Consider the following 17330-nt stretch of genomic DNA (forward strand, 5'->3'; position numbering starts at 1 on the left):
GACAAGGTTATCATAATGTTAACTTTTCTACCATAATCTTACAGGCCACTGCAAGTAACATTTAGTGGGGATTCACTTTTAGAAACATGGAAAATAGATGCAGGAGTAGGCCATCCAGCCCTTCGTCATTATGATCAGGACTGATCATCAAATTCAATACCCCAGTCCCACCATCCCATCATATTCCTTGATCCCTTTAGCCCCCAGAGGTGCATCGAATTCCTCCTTGAAATTGCACACGGTTTTGACTACTTTCTGTGGTAGTGAATGCCACACATTCAGCACTCTTTGGGCAAAGAAATGTCTGCTCACCTCAGTCCTAATAAGTTTATCCCTTCTCAAACTATGACCCATAGTTCTGGATGTCCCAACTGCCTCCCCCCAACCAGTGGGAACATTCTGGATCTACCCTGTCTAGCCCTGTTAGAATTTTATAAGTTTCTATGAAATGCTCTCTAACTCTTCTGAACTCCAATGAATACAATCCTACCTGACTTAGTCTGTCCTCATGTGACCTGCCATCCAATGAATCAGCCTGGTAAACCTTTGCTGCACTCCCTCTAGAGCAAGGGCATCCTTCCTCTAAGGACACCAAAACTGCACACAATACTCCAGGTGTGGCCTCACCAACACCCTATACAGTAAAATATACCTATTTCTATACTCAAATCTCATGGTATGAAGGCAAACATACCATTTGCCGCCTTTACTACCTGCTGTACCTGTGCACTGATGCACAGAGAGCTAAAGTGTTGCTGAGTATCCTCCACACAATTTACACCCATTCAAATAATCTGTGTTCCTATTTTTGCTACCAAAGTCGATGACTTCACATTTATCCACATTATGCTGTATATGCCCACTCTCTCAGCTTGATAAATCATGCTGAAGCATCTCTGCATCCTCCTCACAGCTCACCTTCCCACACAACTTTGTATCATCTGCAAATTTGGCAAAAATAAATTTAGCTCCCTTGTCCAAATCATTGGTATGTAATGTGAACAGTTGGGGCCCTAGCACAGATCCCTAGTATCCCCTAGTAACTGCTTGCCTATCAGAAAAAGGCCCATTTATGCCAACTCTTTGCTTCCTGTCTGCTAATCATCTTCCTATCCATCTCAAGATACTACCCATAATCCCACGCACTTTAACTTTACGTGGTAATCTGCTATGTGAGACCTTGTTAAAAGCCTTCTGAAAGTCTAAGTAAACCACACCCACTGGTTCTTCCTGGTCAACTCTATTAGTTACATCCTCAAAGAATTCCAATAGATTTGTCAAGCATGTTTTCCCTTTTGTAAATCCATGCTGACTTTGTCTGATTATACCACTTCTTTCCAAATGCTGTGCTATGAAATCCTTGATCATGGATTCGAGCAACTTCCCTACTACTGACGTTAGGCTCACTTGTCCTGTTTTTCCATGTTTTCTCTCTACCTCCCTTTTTGAACAGCGGGCTTACATTAGCTATCCTCCAATCTGTAGGAACTATTTCAGAGTCCAGAGAATTTTGGAAAATGACCACCAATGGATTTACTATTTATAGGGCCACTGCCTTAAGTGCCCTGGAGATTTATCTGCCTTTAACCCATTAATTTCCCCAAAACCATTTCTCAGCTCCTCAATTAAACCTGTGTTTCTCAGAACTTCCAGTACATTATTCATGTCTTCCTTTGTGAAGACAGAAGCAAAGTATGAATTTCATTCCTCAACATTTTTTACCCTGTTATGAATTCTGTTTCTGACTGTAAGGTGCCGACATTTGTTTTTGTCAATCTTTTTCTCTACATACCTATAGAAACTTTTACAGTCAGTTTTTATGTTCTCCACTAGTTTACTTTCTTACTCTATTTTCCCCTTAATCCCTTGCTCCATCTTTGCTGAATTTTAAACTGCTCCCAATCCTTGGGTCTATTGTTTTTTCTTGCCAATTTGTATGTTTCTTTTTTAATCTAATGCTATCTCTAATTTCTGTTGTTAGCTGTGGTTTGGCCACAGCTCCCTGTCCACTCTTGTGCCAAATAGGAATAAAAAACTTTTGGAATCCACCTATTTGTTCCTTGAATGCCTGCCATTGGTGTCCACTGCCATTCCATAAAGAAGTCAAAGTAGAAATGAGAGGATGTATCGGATAAATACATGGCTGAAGAAATGGTGTCGGGGGAGGGTTTCAGATTCCTGGGGCATTGGAACCAGTTCTGGGGGAGGTGGGACCTGTACAAATTGGATGGGTTACACCTGGGCAGGACAGGGGCTGATGTCCTGGGGGATTGTTTGCTAGAGCGGTTGGGGAGGGTTTAAACTAATATGCCAGGGAGGTGGGAACCTATGTAAGGAGTCCGAGAAGGAGGGAGCAAGGACAAAATGTGGGGAGAAGGTTCCAATTACATCAAAAATCAGCAAAAAAGTTAAAAGGGAGGAGAACTCAGGAGATGTTATTAATGGAAGTGTTAGAATTCAAAAAGAAGGTACAAAAACTAGCATAAGGGCACTTTATCTGAATGCTCGCAGCATTTGAAACAAGGTAAATGAGTTGACAGCGCAAATCATTGCAAATGAGTATGATTTGATAGCCATTACAGAGACACGGTTGCAGGATGGTCACAACTGGGAGTTGAATATCCAGGGGTATCAGACTGTTCGGAGAGACCGGCAGGAAGGTAAGGGAGGTGGTGTAGCTCTGATATTTAAGGATGACATCAGAGCGGTAGTGAGAGATGATATACGTTCTAGGGAAAAAAAGGTTGAATCCATTTGGGTGGAAATTAGAAATAATGAGAAAAAGTCACTGATAGGCATAGTCTATAGGCCACCAAATAATGACATCCTGGTGGGGCGAGAAATAAACAAAGAAATAACTGATGCATGTAAAAATGGTACAGCAATTATGGGGGATTTTAACCTACATATCAATTGGTCAAACCAGGTCAGTCAAGACAGCCTTGAGGAGGAGTTCATAGAATGTATCCGCGATAGCTTCCTTGAACAGTATGTAATGGAACCGACAAGGGAGCAAGCTATCCTCGATCTGGTCCTGTATAATGAGATGGGAATAATTAATGATCTTGCAGTTAGGGATCCTCTTGGAAGAAGCAATCACAGTATGGTTGAATTTAAAATACAGATGGAATGTGTAAAGGTAAAATCCAATACCAGTGTATTTGCTTAAACAAAGGAGACTACAAAGGGATGGCTAAGGTAGACTGGGAGCAAAAACTTTATGGCGGGACAATTGAGGAACAGTGGAGGACTTTCAAAGTGATCTTTCATAGTGCTCAGCAAAAGTGTAAGGAATGACTGTTGAAAAATAAATAATCAGCCATGGATATCTAAGGAAATAAAGAAGGGTATCAAATTGAAAGAAAATGAATACGAAGTGGCAAAGATTAGTGGGAACCTAGAGGATTGGGAAATCTTTATAGCTTTTTTCGTGGCTTTCTGCTGACCTTTAAAGAAAAGTAAGATGGATTATGAGTGTAAACTAGCTCAGAATATAAAAACAGATAGCAAAAGTTTCTACAACTATATAAAATGAAAAAGAGTGGCTAAAGTAAACATTGATCCTTTAGAGGATGAGAAGGAGGATGTAATAACTGGAAATGAGAAAATGGCTGAGGCATTGAACAGGTATTTTGTGTTGGTCTTCACAGTGGAAGACACAAATAACATGCCAAAAATTGATGACAGGAAAGCTATGGCAGGTGAGAACCTAGAAACTATCATTATCACGAAAGAGCTAGTGTTGGGCAAGTTAATGGGGCTAAAGGTAGACCACTCTCCTGGTCCTGATGGAATGCATCCCAGGGTACTAAACGAGATGGCGGGAGAAATAGCAAATGCACTAGTGGTAATTCACCAACATTTGCTGGGCTCTGGAGTGGTTCCCGCAGATTGGAAAATAGCAAATGTGACACCACTGTTTAAAAAAGGACGTAGACAAAAGGCAGGTAACTATAGGCCAGATAGCTTAACTTCTGTAATAGGGAAAATGCTTGAATCTATCATCAAGGAAGAAATAGCGAGACATCTGGATATAAATTGTCCCATTGGTAAGACACAGCATAGGTTCATGAAGGGAAGGTCATGTTTGACTAATTTGGTGGAATTCTTTGAGAACATTACATGTGCAGTGGACAATGGAAAACCTGTGGATGTGGTGTATCTGGATTTCCAGAAGGCATTTGACAAGGTGCCGCACCAAAGACTGCTACATAAGATAAAGGTGCACGGTGTTACGGGTAATGTATTAGCATGAATAGAGGATTGGTTAACTAACAGAAAGCAAAGAGTCGGGGTAAATGGATGTTTTTCTGGTTGGCAATCAGTGACTAGTGGTGTGCCTCAGGGATCGGTGTTGGGACCGCAATTGTTTACGATTTACATAGATGATTTGGAGTTGGGGATCAAGTGTAGTGTGTCAAAATTCACAGATGACACTAAGATGAGTGGCAGAGCAAAGTGTGCAGAGGATGTTGAAAGTCTGCAAAGGGATATAGATAGTCTAAGTGAGTGGGCGAGGGTCTGGCAGATGGAGTACAATGTTGGTAAATGTGAGGTCATCCATTTTGGCAGGAATAACAGCAAAATGGACTATTATTTAAATGGTAAAAAATTGCAGCAAGCTGCTGTGCAGAGGGACCTGGGTGTCCTTGTGCAGGAATCTCAAGGAGTTGGTTTGCAAGTGCAGCAGGTAATTAAGAAGGCAAATGGCATTTTGTCCTTCATTACTCGAGGGATGGCGTTTAAAAACAGCGAGGTTATGTTGCAGCTGTATAAGGTGCTGGTGAGGCCACACCTGGAGTACTGTGTACAGTTTTGGTCTCCTTACTTGAGAAAGGATATACTGGCACTGGAGGGGGTGCAGAGGAGATTCACGAGATTGATTCCAGAGTTGAGAGGGTTGGTTTATGAGGAGAGACTGAGTAGACTGGGGCTATACTCATTGGAATTCAGAAGAATGAGGGGAGATCTTATAGAAACATACAAGATTATGAAGGGAATAGATAAGATAGAAGCAGGGAAGTTGTTTCCACTGGCGGGTGAAACTGGAACTAGGAGCCATGGCCTCAAAATAAGGGGGAGCAGATTTAGGACTGAGTTGAGGAGGAACTTCTTCACACAAAAGGTTGTGAATCTGTGGAATTCCCTGCCCAGAGAAGCAGTTGAGACTACCTCATTGAATGTTTTTAAGGCAAGGATAGATACATTTTTGAACAGTAAAGGAATTAAGGGTTATAGTGAGTGGGTTGGTAAGTGGAGCTGAGTCCACAAAAAGATCAGCCATGATCTTATTGAATGGCGGAGCAGGCTCGAGGGGCCAGATGGCCTACTTCTGCTCCTATTTCTTATGTTCCATTCAGTCATGTTTCCCAGTTCATGATAGCCAACTCATGCACCATACCATCAGAGTTATAGAGAGATTCAGGACTCTGGTCTCAAAATCAACTATCTCACTATCCACCTTGATAAAGAATTATATTATGTTCGCTCATCCCCAAGGGTGTCCTCACAACTAGATTGCCAACTAAACTTTTCTCATTGTACAACAGCCAGTCCAAGATGGCCTGATCCCTTGTTGGTTCCTTAATATATTGGTCCTGAAAACTATCCAGTATACACTGCAGAAGTTCCTCCTTTATTGTACTGTGACTAATTTGACTCATCCAATCTATGTGCAAATTAAAGTCACCCATAATCGCAGATCACACACATCTGATTTCCTATCTAATGCTATTCCCAACATTACCACTACAGTTTGGTCTATATACCACTATCATAAATGTTTTTTGCCCCTTGGTGTTTCTTAACTTGATCCATACAGATTCCATATCATCTGTGTTAATATCTTTCCTCAATATTGTATCAATGTCTTTAGTAATGCAACTCTACCAACTTTCCCTTTCTGTCTGTCCTTCCTAAACGTTGAATAGTCTTCAATGTTTAGCTCCCGTCCTTGGTCACCTTGGAGCCATGTCTCCATAATCCCAACTATATCATACCCCTTTGCATCCTGGCAGCAACCACAATTAGTGTAATTTGTGTCAGGCCATTCCACCAACATTACTTGAAGTATGGAGACCGTATGACTGGCTGCACTGTAACAAATGATACCTATTGCATTCCAATGTGAAACGCCAACTCCGCAAGATGATTAGCAGATGCAATAGACTTCCTACCTCCACCCAAATTCTGATGGATCGTATTTGGCAGTCTTAAAGTTATTTTGATCTTTGAGTGGAATTGGGGGTGGGGTGGGTGGGGGGGGTTGGAATAATGCCCTATAATTTTAACAAGATGTTGTCCAATTAGTTGTTTACTGCATATTTTATTATTGTACCATTCAAAGAAAAAAGCGACTACATAGACCCACTCAAGAAAGAGGGCAAATTCATCTAGGTTATTTTGCACACCTGAGTAAAAGGCAGAAGGGTGAGGTCAGACCATTGTACTTTTGACTGCAAAACAGTTAACTTTTTAAACCACAAATGGAAGAAATCTTGAAAAAAAGTGGGTGGCATACCTTCAGTGAAGACTGTTTTAGAGTAATCGTAACACTAAACTTGTTGAGTATTATTTCAAAATCAAGAAGTGAAATCTGTATATGATCACAGATTTTCCATTATCAGATTTCCTTGTGTAGAATGCAATGGTTTTGCCTATAAATTTTGGATATTTTCGTGAAATAGATTTTAAAAACACAAAAAAGGTACGATTCATTGAAATAGCGAATTGAGTTATTAATCATTTAATCAACTGGAGACATGATTGGTAGCATTTTAAATTCTGGAAATGTAAAGCAACTATTTTGGAACTGGGCAGAAAATTATAGCTAGGAACTTGCTGAATGGTGAACAAATGGGTTTTCTTCACCCTGCATACAGTTTAGCAGGTTTTGTTTTTGGAGATTTTCGCCCATCCTTTCTTTAAATTCATTTTATGGGGAAAGGGTGTTGCTGGGTGGCCAGCATTTATTGCCCATCCCTAGTTGCCCTTCAGAAGGTGGTGGTAAGCTGCCTTATCAAATCATGTTCATAGCTCCTTGAAAGTGGAGTCACATGTGGACAGAGTGGTGAAGAAGGCATTCGGCATGCTTGGTTTCATCGGTCAGAACATTGAATACAGGAGTTGGGACGCCTTGTTGAAGTTGTACAAGACATTGGTAAGGCCACACTTGGAATACTGTGTACAGTTCTGGTCACCCTATTATAGAAAAGATATTATTAAACTAGAAAGAGTGCAGAAAAGATTTACTAGGATACTACTGGGATTTGATTGTTTGAGTTATAAGGAGAGGCTGGATAGACTGGGACTTTTTTCCCTGGAGCGTAGAAGGCTGAGAAGTGATCTTATAGAGGTCTATAAAATAATGAGGGGCACAGATCAGCTGGATAGTCAATATCTTTTCCCAAAGGTAGGGGAGTCTAAAAGTAGAGGGCATTTAAGATGAGAGGGGAGAGATACAAAAAGATACAGAGGGGGAATTTTTTCACACAGAGGGTGGTGTGTGTCTGGAACAAGCTGCCAGAGATACTGGTAGAGGCGGGTACAATTTTGTCTTTTAAAAAGCATTTAGACAGTTACATGGGTAAGATGGGTATAGTGGGATATGGGCCAAATGCAAGCAATTGGGACTAGCTTCGGGGTTTTTAAAAAAAAAGGGCGGCATGGACAAGTTGGACCGAAGGGCCTGTTTCCATGCTGTAAACCTCTATGACTAAGTCAGGGTGGTGAGGGGCTTGGAGAGGATCTTCTAAATGGTGGTATTTCCAGGTATCTGCTGCTCTCATCCTCCTTGATCTAGACAGTAGTGAAAGTTAAAGTTTATTTATTAGTTACAAGTAGGCTTACATTAACAGTACAATGAAGTTACTATGAAAATCCCCAAGTCACCACACTCTATCTGTTTGGGTACACTGAAGGAGAATTTAGCATGGCCAATCCACCTAACGTGCTCATCTTTGGACTGTGGGAGGAAACCGGAGCACCCGAAAGAAACCCACACAAACACTGGGAAAATGTGCAAACTCCACACAGACAGTGATCCTAGCCCAGAATCAAACCTGGGTCCCTGGTGCTGTGAGACAGCAGTGCTATACTCTGTGCCACCATGCCGCCACGGTAATGGGTTTGGAAGGTCTTGCCTAAGGAAACTTGGTGAGTTCCTGGGCATATCTTGTAGATGATGCACATAGCTGCTGTTCCGTTGTTGGTAGAGGGAGTGAATGTTTGTGGAAGGGGTTGCAGTCAAGTGGACTGCTTTGTCCTGAATGGTGTCGAGTTTCTTGAGTGTTGTTAGAGTTGCACCCATCCAGGCAAGCGCAATGTATTCTATCACAATCTTGCACCTTGTAGATGCTGGAATTGCTTGGGGGGGGGTCAAGAGGTGAATTACTTGCCTTCGATCTGCTCTGTAGCCACAGTATTTATTTGGCTAGTCCAGTTCAGTTTCTGGTAATAGTAACCCCCCCCAGGATGTTGATAGTGGGGGTGTCAGTGATGGTAATGCAATTAAATGTCGAGGGGCGATGGTTAGATCCTCTTTTTTTTGGAGATGGTCATCACCTGGCACTTGTGATGTACAAATGTTACTTGCCATTTGTCAGAACAAGCCTGGATATTGTCCAGACCTTGCTGCATTTGGACGTGGACTGCTTCATTGTCTGAGGAGTCGCGAATGGTGCTGAACATCGAGCAATCATCAGCGAACATCGCCATTTCTGATCTCATGATGGAAGGAAGGTCATTGATGAAGCAGCTGAATATGCTTTGGCCTAGGACACTACCTTTAGGATCTCCTGGATATGACAGACTGCCAAACACACCAACCATCTCCCTTTGTGCCAAGTATGATTCTAACCAGTGGAGAATTTTCCTCCTGATTCCCATTGACTCCAGTCTTGCTACTGCTCCTTGATGTCAAGGGCAGCCACTCTCACCTCTGACATCAGCTCTTTTGTCCATGTTTGAACCAAGGCTGTAATGAGATCAGGAGCTGAGTGCCCCGAACAGAATCCAAACTGAGCATCCATGAACAGGTTATTGCTGACTTGGTGCCACTTGATAGCACGGTTGTTGACTCCTTCCATCACTTTACTGATGATCGAGAGTAGACTGATGGGGCAATAATTGGTCAGGTTGAATTTGCCCTGTTTCTTGTGTACATAACATACCTGGACAATTTTTCACATTGCTGGCTAAATGCCAGTGTTGTCGCTGTACTGGGAGAGCTTGGCTAGGGGTGTGGCAAGTTCTGGAGCACAAGTCTTCAGGACTGTTGCTGGAACATTGTCAGGGCCCATTGCCTTTGCAGCATCTAGTGCCTTCAGCCATTTCTTGATATCAAATGGAGTGAATCGAATTGACTGAAGACTGATATCTGTGATGCTGGGAACATCCAGAGCAGACTGAGATAGATCATCCCCTCAGCACTTCTTGCTGAAGATGACTGCAAATGCTTCAGCCTTAGCTTTTGCACTGATATGCTGGGCTCCTCCATCATTGAGTATGGGGATATTTGTGGAGCCTCCTCCAGTGAGTTGTTTAATTGTCCACTGCCATTCACAGCTAGAAGTGGTAGCATAGCAGAGTTTTGACCAGCTCCATCTATTATTTGCTGCTTATGTTGTTTGGCACATAAATAGTCCTGTATTGTAGCTTCACCAGGTTAACACATCATTTTTAGATATGGCTGGTGTTGCTCCTAGCATGCACTTCTGCACTCTACATTGAACCAGGGTTGATCTTCTAGCTTGGGGGGGTAATGGTAGAGTGGGCGATAAGGCGGGCCATTAGTTACAGGTTGTGTTTGAGTACAATTCTGCTGCTGCTGATGGCCCAAAGTGCTTCTTGGATGCCAGTCTTGGGTTCTGGATCTGTTCAAAGCCTATCCCATTTAGTCCAATGGTAGTGCCACACAACACGACACTCCAAGTGGTGCTCAACATGGAGGAGTAGTGGAAATAAGCAGGAAGTTTTTTTCCCTGTGTTTTGACCTGGTACCATGAAACTTCATGGAATCCAGAGTCGATATTGAGGTGAGACAGGGCATACCCAGGAATCGTGATGGTGGTGTCTGGGACATTATCTATAAGTTATGATTCTGTAAGTGTGACTATGTCAAGCTGTTGCTTGACTAGTCTGCGAGGCAGCTCTCTCTCAATTTTGGCAAAAGCCCCTCGATGTTAGTAGGGAGGAACTTGTAGGGTCGATTGGGCTGGATTTGACGTTGTAATTTTTGGTGCCTAGGTCGATGCTGTGTGGTCCATTTGGTTTCATTCCTTTGTGCTTTCTTTGTAGCAATGGAAAAAACTGAGTGGCTAGGCCATTTCAGAGGGCATTTAGGAATCAACCACATTGCTGTAAGTCTGGAGTCACATGTAGGCCAGACCAGGTAAGGACGGTAGGTTTCCTTCCCTAAAGGATATTGGGTTTAAAACCAACAGCTATTTGAATTTAGTGTCCTCTACAGGGGATCCTTTGCCCAGCAATGTGGAAACCTTTTTAATCAATCAGATCCTGAGGCACACGGTTTGTCAAAAAAAATTTAAATTATCAGGAAGTAGGAATTACATTCAGATCATTGTATAGAAAGTGAAATTAGGACTAGGTCACACAAATGGGATTATGGAAAGGACATGAAAGAGGAAAATGAAAAATTTTGCAACATTAATTTTCTTCTGAGGAAATGAGACATCGCACTTGTAAAGGTAATTGGTCAGATAAGAGCAGTTGTTCAGTAGTATTTATCACGACATCATTAATCACCTCAGTTACTCCAATTGAAGAAATCCTAAAGTGAAACTAGTGGATAATCATGTCTTCAATTCAGCATGCCATCTAGGCCTTCCATGCTCGTTGGGCACCACAGGGGCCAGGGTGTATTATTGACCCTTTTAATCACATTTTGGTTTGATGTTTTAAGTTTCCTTTACCTTTGTCTCTTGTTTTGGGGGCTGTCCTTCTAGCTTTGCCCCTGAGTTTGTTTGATTTAGTTTATTTGATTGGGCCAAAAAGAAAGTTCAGCATGCCATGACAGTGACTTCTACGCCGATTCCTTCATTGAAGACTGTAACAGAGTCACCTGTGCAGGAGCAGGGTATCACTGGTAACAATGTCTGGATTTCTATGTTCAACTGCAAGCACGGTGCAGGTTTTATCCTCTAATCATGGTGATGCTGAGAGATGCTCTGTTATTAATACAGACCAAAATTAAGACCAATCATCTCATAGAATCCCTACAGTACAGAAGGAGGCCATTCGGCCCATCGAGTCTGCACCGACCACAATCCCGCCCAGGCCCTACCCCCACATATTTACCCACTAATCCCTCTAACCTACACATCTCAGGACTCTAAGGGGCAATTTTTAACCTGGCCAATCAACCTAACCCACACATCTTTGGACTGTGGGAGGAAACCGGAGCACCCGAAGGAAACCCACGCAGACACGAGGAGAATGTGCAATCTCCACACAGACAGTGACCCAAGCCGGGAATCGAACCCAGGTCCCTGGAGCTGTGAAGCAGCAGTGCTAACCACTGTGCTACCGTGCCGCCTCCATCGATTTGAGTACCATGCCGCCTCATCTCCATCGATTTGAGTATTCTTCTTCCAAGCTAGCAATTGTTTTGCCAAAAGCAACCTTCATGAGTATTAATAAGTAACTGGATGAGACATGAATCAGCGAACAAGTTATGTTCAATTAGTCAATATTCCCATTTGGAAAATGCTGTTCATTGTCTGAAGTGTCTTGCTATTTTGTAACAGTAATTTTGTATAACATAAATTTGGGGTTAGCTGATTTAAGCAATCACTTACTCTAACCATGTGTTTTCCCAAGAGATGCCTGCAATGCACAGGCATTGATTACATGAGCTTAGCTTTCAGCTGTTGTTGAAGAATGGCAATACTTTTCTACATAAGGATTTTCACCAATAGCAGAGGAGGAGCTAGTTAGTATGCAAATAGCAGAAGTTATTATTTGATTTTCGCTGTATACCATAAACCAAGAATGTCCATATTTTCAGTGTATATGAGGACTTGTGGGTCACAGATTAAATTAACATTTGCATCAATTTGCATGAACCATCAACAACCTTCATTTATATAGCACCTTTTGTATGATAAAATACACAAAGGCACCTCCCAAGAAAAAGACTTGACATCAAACCACGGAAAGCAATATAAGGACAGATGAAAGAAAGCTTGGTCGAAGGTGTTGGTTTTTAAAAACTCATAAAAGAGAAGTGGAAAGACTTAGAAGAGGAATCTAAAGCATACATCTACGGCAGCCTAAAGCATAGCTGTCAATAGTGAAGCAATTAAAACTGGGCTAGGTGAGGTGCCAGAACTGGAGGAGTTCAGGGATCTCAAGGGCTTGTGAGGCTGGAGGAAGTTGAGAGAGAGTTGAGATTAGAGAAGTATTTGAAAAAAACAGAACTAGCATTTTAAAGTTGAGATATTGCCAGGAGCCAATGCAGGATGGCAAATAGTTGGGTGAATTTATTGCAAATTCAACTTTCAAACTAGCATATTTTAGTGTTCTAATTTGGTGTTTATTCACAACAAGGCAACAGTACAAGGAGTAGCTTGTTTTTTTAAAAATCCCACAAAATGTATTTTATGACTGAATACAAACAATTGATTTACAATGAAATGCACACACATTTGGACCATCTGTTCACACGGCACTAAGAATATGTCAGCGACATTTTAAAATATATTTGCTTCACTGCTGGTGTTGCTTCTGTTAACATGTTACTGACCTGGAATTATAATTGTTTGTTATTTTATTTAGAATTGTATGCAATAGTATGCTTGTTTAACGATCCATATAATCCATCTCACTTCAAATATAATTTAAATGACTTGAAATAAAATGAGTCTAACTTCAGTATAATTTTCCAATGAGTATCCACAAAGTAAAAAGTGTGCCTCACAATGGGTTACGATCTCCATAGAAACTGATAACCTCCAGCTCATTTTAACTCCCTATGACTTTGATCTTTTCCACCCATGTCTGAGCTCTCACCCGCAACCCTGCGTGGTGAGACACAGAGATGTTTTGGTTTCTAGCTTCTGTTGTAAAGTGTTGAGCAGATTTCAATAGGTCTGATTAAGGTGTTCATAGTCTTAGATAGTTTAACAGTAAGTATTAAGTACTACAAACTATATACATAGGTACAGTAAAGGTCCAAGCTAGGAGCTGTCTCCATGCTTGCTTCTACACATAGCTCTCTCCAACACTACACTGACCCCTAGGTGCAGATCATGTCTACTCTTACATCACTGTATGGGTGGTACTGTACTCAGCTTCATATTAACTGTCTATGTTTATTAATCCTCATATTACACCTTCCCCATGTCTTTATCCAAAGTGTTCACAAGTAATCCCAGTTTACCCCATGTACTTAGATCATTACTGTTACCCCAACTCTCCCCTCAAGTCTCTGAGTTTGGAGGTTCAGGCAGTCTGGAGGCATTTTTCTTCCTGAAGAATGTTCCATCCTTTGTCCTCACTACTGTCGGAGGAGTGATAGGCTCTGTCACTTCTGGTAAACTTTGTTGAATTGGAGGTTATTCGGGTATCTGGATGTCTTGTCATCTTCTTTTCCCATTCTTTGGCATTGAAAAAAAACTAGTTGCGGATGACATACATCAGCTCGGAGATTTGTTTGCTGCCAAACCTTAATGGGTCCAGAATCAAGCCTGTGACTGTGGGTTAGATTCCCTCAAGCCCCTAAAGTGATATGACCGTTGTTCATGCCCAGAGGTGTCTCAGCCTCGGTTCTTTGTCCAACAGGACTGTAGCACTGGCTCCCATGTCCAAGTTAAAGGTATGTGAGAGAGATGGCTGTTAACCAAGATGTGGAGATGCCGGCGTTGGACTGGGGTAAACACAGTAAGAAGTTTAACAACACCAGGTTAAAGTCCAACAGGTTTATTTGGTAGCAAAAGCCACACAAGCTTTCGAGGCTCTAAGCCCCTTCTTCAGGTGAGTGGGAATTCTGTTCACAAACAGAACTTATAAAGACACAGACTCAATTTACATGACTTGTGTTATACAGGAATTATACATTTTTAGGTCACCCCTTTTAGGTTTGCTGACACTGCACATTCTGGCCATTGGAGCTGGACTCCCATGGGATTCAATGCAGCCTTCTGCAGTGAGGAATTTAATTTCTGCCTTCAGCTTCCAAGCGTTTCACTGGAGCTTTACTTCTGTGATTTCCTTCTGCTTCATAAACTTTTCATGGGTCAGAATGCTCCTTTGATTTGTTCTTCAGTTTTCCAGGGATTTTAATTTTTCTCTGCAGTCCCTGCGAGCTTTTAAGTTGTTCCATTCACTGCCGCCATGTTGTAAGGTGTTGGGCACTTTTTGTAGGTCTTATTAAAGTATTCATAGTCTTACGTACTTCAACAGTAAGTATTTATTAACTACTAGAAACTATATACATAGGCGCAGTAAAGGTCCAAGATAGGAGTTGTCTCCATACTTGCTCTACATATGGCTCTGTCCAACACCATACTGACCTCCAGTCATATGTCACTTTGTGGAGAGTACTGTACTCAATCCCACGTTAACCCTTTATCTGCCAGAACCTTATACAACAGCTTCTCCCTCAGATCCAGGAAGATTAAAAACTCAGTCTGTAATATTAAATGATATTCTAGGGCTTCCTGTAACCTGATCTTTACGATGGTTCCCTCTGCATCCTTCCCCAGGGCAACATCAATCACATGGCTTGTATCTAGCTAGAAACATTATTTAGCTAACCTTGAGAGCTAGTTTAAATCTCTTTCATCTTGGAACTAAAGGGACAATTTAAAGTGCAACTGTTTACAACCCAATATCCTCAACATTTCTTTGGGAATTTTGGAGACTCAATCTCCAGGCTTCTGCCATTGTATCCACTGTAAATACCTTGCACTTTTCTCAGTAAAATAACCTAAATCTTCCTTTGATCTCTAACAAGCAAACCACCCAGGCTTACAGTGAGACAGATTTCACAGGTCACACGATCCCCTCATTTTACCCTAAATTTAAAGATGCAGTGCCAAAGCATAATCTTATAAACCTCGTAATTGCAACAATATAGTATGCACCTTTGAGAAGCTTTTGTGGATGTATTTATATGTAATACATTTAGCAGTTCATGTCCAAATGCAGAAAGACCTGGACAATATCCAGGCTTGGGCTGACAAGTGATAAGTAACATTTACGCCACACAAGTGCCAGGCAATGACCATCTCCAACAAGAGAGGATCTAACCATTGCCCTTGACTTTAAATTGCTTCCCCTGCTATCAATATCCTGGAGTTACCATTGACCAGAAATTGAACTGAACTTGCCAAATAAATTCTGTGACTACAGGAGCAGGTCAATGACTAGGAATCCTGTGGTGAATAACTCACCTCTTGACTCCCTAAAGCCATATACAAGGTGCAAGTCAGAAGTGTGATGGGATACACTGCATTTGCCTGGATGAGGGCAGCTCCAAAAACACTCAAGAAGCAGCCCACTTGATTGCTACCCCGTCCAAAAACATTCTATCCCTCCACCACTGATGAACTGTCGCAGCCGTGTGTACCATCTACAAGGTGCATTGTAGGAACTCACCATGGTTCCTTATAGTACACCTTCCAAACCCATGACCACTACCATCTTGAAGGACAAAGGCAGCAGGTATGTAGGAACACCACCACCTTGAGTTTCTCTTCCAAGACACTCACCATCCTGACTTGGAAATATATCACCGTTCCTTCACTGTCACCAGGTCAAAATCCTCGAATTCCCCCTTTAACAGCACTGTGGGTGTACCTACACCTCAGGGACTGTGGTGATTCAAGAAGGTAGCTCACCACCACTTTCTCAAGAGCAACTAGGAATGGGCAATAAATGCTGTCCTGGCCAGCAATGTCCACCTCCCGAAACAATTAATTAAAAAAAATACAATTGTGTGGCACACAAGGTGTCCTAAAGTCAACGTATGATTTGATGCCCAATAATAATTTCCAAAGTCCACTTTGTCCTCTTGACTTATTGGGTTTCTTGAGAAAGGTAAAAGGTCTAGGAAGGTGAACCCAAACTTAAAAAGAGCAAAAAACTCCAACCGACATCAAGAAACACTCAACCAACAAGAAAAAGCAGAAAGAGACAAATATCAAGTGGAATTCCATTTTATGTTGCCACTTGATATCTTCAATACTTTTAACTTTGATTAATCTGTAAGCCTTTTAGAGAATTCCATGTGATATTTTATAGTCCTTTATTCTAGATTGCAGTTTAAAAATCCTTCAGGAGAACAGTGACCACGACACCACACGACCCTGCCACAGCAACCTCTGCAACACGTGCCGGATCATTGACACGGATGCCATCATCTCACATGAGAACACCATCCACCAGGTACATGGTACATACTCTTGCGACTTGGCCAATGTTGTCTACCTGATACGCTGCAGGAAAGGATGTCCCGAGGCATGGTACATTGGTGAGACCATGCAGACGCTACGGCAACGGATGAATGAACACTGCTCGACAATCACCAGGCAGGAGCCTTCCCTTCCTGTCGGGGAACACTTCAGCAATCACGGGCATTCAGCCTCTAATCTTCGGGTAAGCATTCTCCAAGGCGGCCTTCATGACACACGACAACGCAGAATCGCCAAGCAAAAACTGATAGCGAAGTTCTGCACACATGAGCCTCAACCGGGATCTTGGGCTCATGTCACACTATCTGTAACCCCCACGACTTGCCTGGGCTTGCAAAATCTCACTAACTGTCCTGGCTGGAGACAATTCATACCTCTTTAACCTGTGCTTAACCCTCTCTCCACTCACATTGTCTGTACCTGTAAAGACTTGATTACCTGTAAAGACTTGCATTCCAACCATTATCTTGTAAATTGAGTTTGTGTCTATGAATGCCCTGTTTGTGAACAGAACTCTTCACTCACCTGAAGAAGGAGTAACACTCTGAAAGATTGTGCTACCAAATAAACCTGTTGGACTTTAACTTGGTGTTGTGAGACTTCTTATTAAGTATTAGATACAGACAGAAGGGGGCACTGCTGCCTTTGTACTATCTCCAGAATGAACTTGGACCATAAATTAGTCAGGAACATAAAACCCTTCTGATAACTGGAGATGGGGCTATGTTGTAGTTGCTGTTGCTTGCAGGGCAGTCAGTGTATAAATATAATATAAATAAAATAAAAGGTGGCAGCAGTCAGGACTAATTGACAGAAGAGATGGAATGCAGACCATTATTAACAATTTCAGAAATAAAATACTTTTATAAAGTATTGCAAACTTGTGAAGCTTATGGT

Source organism: Mustelus asterias, chromosome 20, assembly GCF_964213995.1.
Source record: "Mustelus asterias chromosome 20, sMusAst1.hap1.1, whole genome shotgun sequence".
Taxonomy (NCBI): domain Eukaryota; kingdom Metazoa; phylum Chordata; class Chondrichthyes; order Carcharhiniformes; family Triakidae; genus Mustelus; species Mustelus asterias.